Here is a 7,831-nt window from a genome sequence, read left to right as displayed (position 1 = left end):
GTTTTTTTTTTTTTTTTTTTTTTCAACCGATAAAAAGTTGTCACAGTTAGGGATGACCACGGTTCGGTTCGAACCGGAACCGGAACCGTCCGTACGGTTCCGGTTCCGAACCGGAACCGGACGGTTCCAGTTTGGAACCGTGTATATTTATATATATAGTATTGTATTATATACTAAATAACATATATATTATATTATATATACTAAATAACATATATTATATATTATATATTATATTATATATTACTAAATAACATATATTATATATATTATATATTATATTATATATTACTAAATAACATATATTATAATATAATATATATTATATTATAATATAATATATATTATATTATGTAATATGTTTACAAGCAACAGCGCATCAGCGCTAATTGAAGCAACAATGCATTTTGCATCGTTGCGTCCAGCGCTGATGCGCTAAAACAAAAAAAAAAAATTTTTAAAAAAAAGAGAAGTCCGGTTCTAACCGGCGGTTCCAACCGGAACCGCCGGTTCCGGAACCGGACTGGAACCGTCTAGGTAAGGTTCCAGTTCCGGTTCCGGCTATCTTGGAACCGTGAACCGGCGGTTCCGAACCGGAACCGGACCGGAACCGAACCGTGGACACCTCTACTGGTCGAGCTAACTTCGTCCATGCTTCTTTGCTCTAGTTGCTTTTAACTCTAACTTCATCATAGTCCTTAACTCGTAACTTATTACTCGCAAAAGAGCCTAAGTTTCGACTTAGACTTTCTCGCCTTAGATTTCACGCAAGCCTAATAGCTCGAATCTTTTCGCCGTTACTTATCGCGACTCCACGATCGGTTAAACCCCTTAGCTTGGATTATAAAGTTTTGACAATCTCAACCAAGTCCTCAGGCTCGGACTCTTAGGGCCCTTAAAATTCTGAAGCTCGATCCTCGGAACTATCTTCCCCTACTTTTGATGACTTCCCCCCTTCACTCGGTTTTTACCTTCTTCCTCCTTACTTCAATCTCATCGATTTCCCAACCTTTTACTCCCGTCACGTCGGTTTCTCGACCCTTTACTCCATTTGCGTCAGTTTCTTGACTTTTTATTTTAGCTCGCGCCATTCAGAGGCTGGCGGACCACTCGACTTTCGTCTTAAATCGCGCCATTTGGAGGCTGGAGGACCACCCGACTTTCGTCTTAAACCCACGCCATTTGGAGGCTGGTAGGCCACCCGACTTTCGTCTTAAACTCGCGCCATTTGGAGGTTGGCGGACCACCCAACTTTCGTCTTAAAGCTGCGCAGTTTGAAGGACGGCGAACCACCTGGCTTTTGCCCTTATATACTCGGAAGTAATTCGAAACGTATATTTTTATTTCTAAAAATAATCGACCTATAGGCTTTTCAGCCGTTACACGAAATAAGCTTTTCAGCTGCTAAGTATAATAGACCTTTCGGCCACTAACTAAGTAAGGGTCTTTCGACCTAAGTGAAAATGGCGGACTTTTCAGCCTACCAAAGATTTAGACTTTTAAGCCTTTACAGAGTATCAGACATTTTAGCCTAAAGTGTTGGTCTTTTCAGCCCCTACTAATAGAACTTCTTGAGATGGTACGAGTTCCACAGACTTTCCACTAGCCGACCGTTCATTGTTTCCAGTCGGTATGTTCCTGGCTGAACCACTACAGCTATACGATAAGGCCCTTTCCATTTCTTCGCAAACTTTCCTCCTTCATTGGGCTGACTAGCGGTCCGATTTCTAAGCACCAAGTCCCCTTCAAGGAAATAGCGGAGCTTGATCGCTTGTCCTGGTATCTCTTTACCGACCTCGGTACTCGGCCATCTTGCTCCAAGCTACCTCTTTTCTTTCTTCCAGGAAGTGCTTCTCTATCATCAAACTTTCCTCGTTCGCCTCATTGCTGTACTGCATGACTTGACTGCTAGGCTCGAGCACTTCGATCGGCACCTTAGCCTCAAACCCATAGGTTAAGGAGAAGGGTGTTTCACCGGTTATCCTTCTCGGACTTATACGGTAAGCCCACAACACTCGTTCCAGCTCACTCACCCAACTTCCTTTAAGGTCACTTAGCTTCTTTCGTATCCCATCTACGATGGTTCGATTGACATTCTGCACTTGTCCGTTTGCCTGAGGGTAGGCTATGGATACCTTGGTATGCCGAATCCCGAACTGCTCACAGAACTCAGTGATGAGTATAATTGTGAGTGTAAAAAAGATGTAAATGTCGTTCCGCTGAGGATTGGGGCTATGGCACGTATTGTGTGAATTATTAAATTCTAGTCACTAAAGTATTAGAATTCTCTAGAATCCAAGTAATCTAAGATTAGTGAATGGTAATAAAATAATGCAAATTAAATAAGGGATAAACTATATGATAAAAGAATGGGTCAGATTAGAGGTATTGCAATCTTGATGCTCTAACAATCTCAAAATTAGGGAAAAACAATTAACCAAGGGATTTATTGGCAATGCACTCAAGAATTCAAGTTAGCTACTTTCGTAATCAATAACAAGAATTAGACTACAATTGCCCCACTTTCGTGATGCATCAATCATAACCTTAAAACACAAAAGCATTATAAGCCCCCAAATTACCCATATTCTCATAGTAGGAAAAATTGGGTTGAAATTGGTTAGGCTGAGTCTTTCACCCAACTTTCGTTGTGATGAAATCCTCTCCAAAACAAATCAATAAAAGTTGTGCATCAATTATCAATAAGAGGAATTTATAATCCAATTCAAACATAAAAACCCTAAGTCAATTAATTATCCCCTTTATGCAATAATCATAAACATAGCATCAAGAATAACAATAGAACCTTAATCCAAACCCAAAAGCTAACTACTCATGCATCATAAAAGTAAACAAAGCAAAACAATAATAAATAACCATAAACATTACAAGAAATATAAAGGGAAGAGAAAAATTTACTGATAAAAAAGAACAAATCCAACTTCAATCTGTAATTCCAAGCTTGAAATTAAATAATCTAATATAAAACTAATCTAAACTATGCTAGGGAAATATAAAGAGAAGGGAAAAATAAACTAAAACTAACTAGGGTTGGGAACTCTGTAAGGGGACCCCGTAAAATAGTAGAAAATTGTAGTATAAATAGGAGACAGATGGGCTTTGGCCCATTAGGAAACTTCCAATTCCTTTGCTTCCAAAACTTGTCCAAAATGTTCCAAAATTCTTCCTTTGTTGCTCCTTGTGGATAATTCAACCAGTGGGACAATATAACACAAACAATTATCAATTTCACTAGGATAAAGAAAATAAGCATCAAAACAACTAAAATAAGGGGTGAATTATTGTACAAAATAGTAGATATCACTCAGCAAAGGACCAACAATCAAACTGCTGACCGTTATCACTTATCAAATGCTCGGGTATGCCAAACCGACAAATCATGTTCTTCCAAAGGAATTTTCTGCACTGATACTCGGTTATGATGACTAATGGATCAGCCTCCACCCACTTGGTGAAATATCAACAGCTATTATGCAGAACTTATGTCGTCCCGGCGTGACTGGTAATGGACCAAACAGATCTACACCCCATCTAGTGAAGCGGATGGAAGTGGTGACCGGTTTATAGAAAGAAGACGGTCTTGTTTCTCTCCAAGCGAAGGCCTGACAAACGGGGCACTTTGCAACTTTTTGGATGCAATCTCTGACCATAGTCGGCCAATAATATCCTTGCAGTACTAGCTTTCGTGCGAATGTGTGAGCTCCTTGATGCGCCGAGCAAATCCCTGAGTGCGCGTCTTCCATTACCTTTTCAGCATCAACCGGGAATAGACATAGCAGAAGGGGTCCCCCGAAAGACCTTTTGTATAACCTTCCGTCCTACATGACATAAGACGGTGCCATTCTCTTAATTCTAGCTGCTTCCACCGGGTCATCGGGCAACTCGACCATTTCTTTGTACATGATAAGGTCGGCTAACAACTAGGCCTCTAGAGTACTTTCCTCATCCTCATCGCTTTCTCCTTGTTTTCGAACTTGTTGGCCTATCACGTTCACTTTCTCCGCAACCTTGTTCCGAGCTTCTATACTTGGTCGCTCCACCATTTCTTTCCGACATATGCTTACTAAGTACTCTGGTTTTCCACTCTATGAACATGGTCGATCTCATAAGCTTGAAACTCCTTTAGGCGTCCCTTAGTCGTTTCTTTGTTCTGCCTCATTCTTTCTCCTTTTGTCTCATAAGATCCTTTCACCTGCCCGACAACCAGATGTGAGTCGGTCTGAATGCGAAGTTTATCTGCTCCTAAGGCTTTAGCCACTCGCAGCCCGCCAAAGACGGCCTCATACTCGGCTTCAATGTTGGAAGTTTTGAACTGGTACTCCAAAGCATAATTGTGACACCTCGTAATAAATTATTCAAAAATTTTCCTCCAAAGCCGCAGTTCCTCTCGTGTTTTAATGAGTTATTCCCTCTCGTGTGTTAACGTGCATTTCCCTCTCGTGTTTTAACGAGTTTTGTTTTGATAAGCGTGAATCGTCTATTATAGTCACGAAAATATTACCCTCATCCTCGACGACGAAGATGACAATGAAGAAATGCCTCGTTACTCAGTTGGGAGGTTTTCATCAGATGAACCGGTCAAACCTTATGCAAAGCCGAAATTGTTTTGTCAGGTTGGAATATTGTCAATGTGCAAGAGAATTGAGAAGAAGATCCAGATGATGTGCAAGACCTGTCAATCAAAGTTAATCATACTTATGTTTGGTCAGGTCATTATCAGCTTTCGATTTGCTGAACAATCTGCGAACCAAGTTCTCCGTAGCATAGCTAAGAAAGTTGTTTCTATGTGAGATTGTAAGGGAATGGTTTACCATTCTATCGAATCTTGTTGTATCGTTTCGCGTTGTGCTTTAATGAATTAACTCGTTACCTTTAAAAAAAAAAGAGATAAATCATTTGGCACAATAATTATTCTCTTGAGTACAATTGTTATATATAAAGATTCAAGCTCATTCTTCATTAAATCCTTCACCCTAATATATACATATATGTATATATGTATATCTATATGGTAGTATATATATATATATATATATTCAAGATTTAGCCTTATCTAGAGATCACACTCTCTCTCTTCCCCTACTCTTCTCCTTCACGCTATTTACTTCCTTCCTCCTTCAAAAATTGATCTTCATTTCATATTCAAGATTCAAGCAAAGATCCTTCTTTTATTGTTCTTCAAGAAAGATCATGGTAAGATCCTACCTTTTCTTGCATTTTCTTCCCTTTGTTGGCTATCTTCATGAACTCTTTCCTTCTTTTGGTGGTGGGTTTTGGGTTGATTGATGATCAAGGAGTTGGTGGCTTGCTAGGTTGAACTCTTGGAGGTTTTAGTTGGATAGCTAGCTTAAGAGGTAAGACTCCATGTCTCACAAAACCTATTTTCACTCTATATATATGTGTTTTGGTGTATTTGGAAATCCCTGGGTATATCCTTGGATAATCTTGTGCTATGTTTTGTTCTTGAGTGGATCCTTGTGTATTCTTGGACTACATTTGGTTTGTTCTTGATTCTTGGTATGTCTATCGTGTTCTAAGGTATTTCATGTGTTTATTGGCCTCTAGAAATGTATATTCTGGTCATAATCTGAGTGTTGGGATTGAGCTACTGTGTCTCTTGTATATTCTATTATGAGTCTAAGATTCTGTGCATTTCTGTTGTTCTTGCGGTGCGATGTAATGGTATAATATGTCCCGTTAGATTTGCCCGTAAGTGTAGTGGTGTGGTGTAGCGGTGCGTTGTAGCCCGTGAGCTTGCCCATCCCTTCTTGCGGTCCAGTGTAGCGGTGCATTGTAGCCCGTGAGGGTGTACCGTCAGTTGTGTTTGAATTCTGTTCGAATACGTATGTTGATCTCCAGTACATTCTTATTCTATCTATGGTTTATGATGAGTCTACTGAGAGTTATCACTAGTACAAAATTACCTTTTCGCTACTATTGTAAATGACATTTCGTGTAACACCCCAATTTTCACATCTTGGATTTATTACAAAATCCTTATAATACAATACATTGCGGAAGCGTCTAACCAGCAGAAAACTGGGTGTTACCGCCACGCTTAGGTATCTCTCCTATACCCAAACGCTAAGGCTAAACTTACAACCTCAAAGAACCATATCAACATCCCAAAAGTGTACATATGGAACTAATCCTTCCAGGGTGTCTATTCTAGGATAGAGTAGTCTTCAACCTCGACTCCCATCCTATTCAGAGCTCAACGGCCACAGGGACCCACGCTAGACTGCATCTAATAAAGGACACAATGAAGTGTAGTTAGCGCGACGGCTAAGTAAGGAATCCATTGTCACTCGAAAGTAAACAAAAGTTTCAAAAAACATAATCCTCAGAATATTGTAAGTTTTACCCATGAGTTGCAATCTACTTGCAACCAGATTATTAACCAAAAGAAAGTATAGTATAGTATACGAGTTGCATCAGCATATAATACTTTTCATTTCCGAAAATTTCCATTTAACTCAAAGTGAGAAACACAACACACACATTAAGGTTCGGGACACGCGACCTTTAACTCCCACTCAATCTCTCAGCGAATAGACTTCGCTCTGCAGTATGAATAAATCATACAAGATCTCACACTTCACTCAGCGAATAGACTTCGCTCTGCAGTATGAATAAATCATCACTCAGCGAATAGACTTCGCTCTGCAGTATGAATAAATCATACAACAGCGAATAGACTTCGCTCTGCAGTATGAATAAATCATACAAGATCTCACACTTCACTCAGCGAATAGACTTCGCTCTGCAGTATGAATAAATCACAGTATGAATAAATCATATAAAATCTCACACTTCACTCAGCGAATAGACTTCGCTCTGCAGTATGAATAAATCATACAAAATCTCACCATTCACTCAGCGAATAGACTTCGCTCTGCAGTATGAATAAATCATACAAAATCTCACACTTCACTCAGCGAATAGACTTCGCTCTGCAGTATGAATAAATCATACAAAATCTCACACTTCACTCAGCGAATAGACTTCGCTCTGCAGTATGAATAAATCATACAAAATCTCACCATTCACTCAGCGAATAGACTTCGCTCTACAGTATGAATAAATCATACAAAATCTCACACTTCACTCAGCGAATAGACTTCGCTCTGCAGTATGAATAAATCATACAAAATCTCACCATTCGTCACTCAGCGAATAGACTTCGCTCTGCAGTATGGATTAATCATACAGACCCCTCACCATTCATTATTTTCACACGACTCAAAAATTATCATACATGATCACTTGTGTTTCCAAAATACACGTATTGATTAATGATTTTTCCATTATGAAAATCCAAGTAACGAGAGTCACATTATTTCTTAAAACACGGTTTTTCTTCCAAATTGATTGTGACATCCCAAAATCTCGTTACTAATTTTATTACAAAATATATTTGTCAAAATTGTTTCTAACCATTCTTTTTCAGAAAATTTCAGCTTGGCGCAGTCCGAAAGATTGAGTCGGTAAAAATAGTTCCCGAACTCTTAGTCCGAAAGATTGAGTCGGTAAAAATAGTTCCCGAACTCTTTTTCACTTGAAATGAGTCGGTAAAAATAGTTCCCGAACTCTTTTTCACTTGAAATTTTTATGGTAGAATAGTTCCCGAACTCTTTTTCACTTGAAATTTTTATGGTAGAATCCCAACTTATAGTAATTGATGTCCATAAAAAGTTTTGGTCATTTTGATCCACGAATAAACACAGAAAATTCCATTTTTGCCCTTGGCAGTGTGCTGTCCAGAATATTTTTCTCTCTGGACCAGTTTTGGAAAAAAATTCGAAAACCA

Source organism: Ipomoea triloba, chromosome 6, assembly GCF_003576645.1.
Source record: "Ipomoea triloba cultivar NCNSP0323 chromosome 6, ASM357664v1".
Lineage (NCBI taxonomy): Eukaryota > Viridiplantae > Streptophyta > Magnoliopsida > Solanales > Convolvulaceae > Ipomoea > Ipomoea triloba.
Note: the sequence above shows the minus strand (reverse complement) of the source record.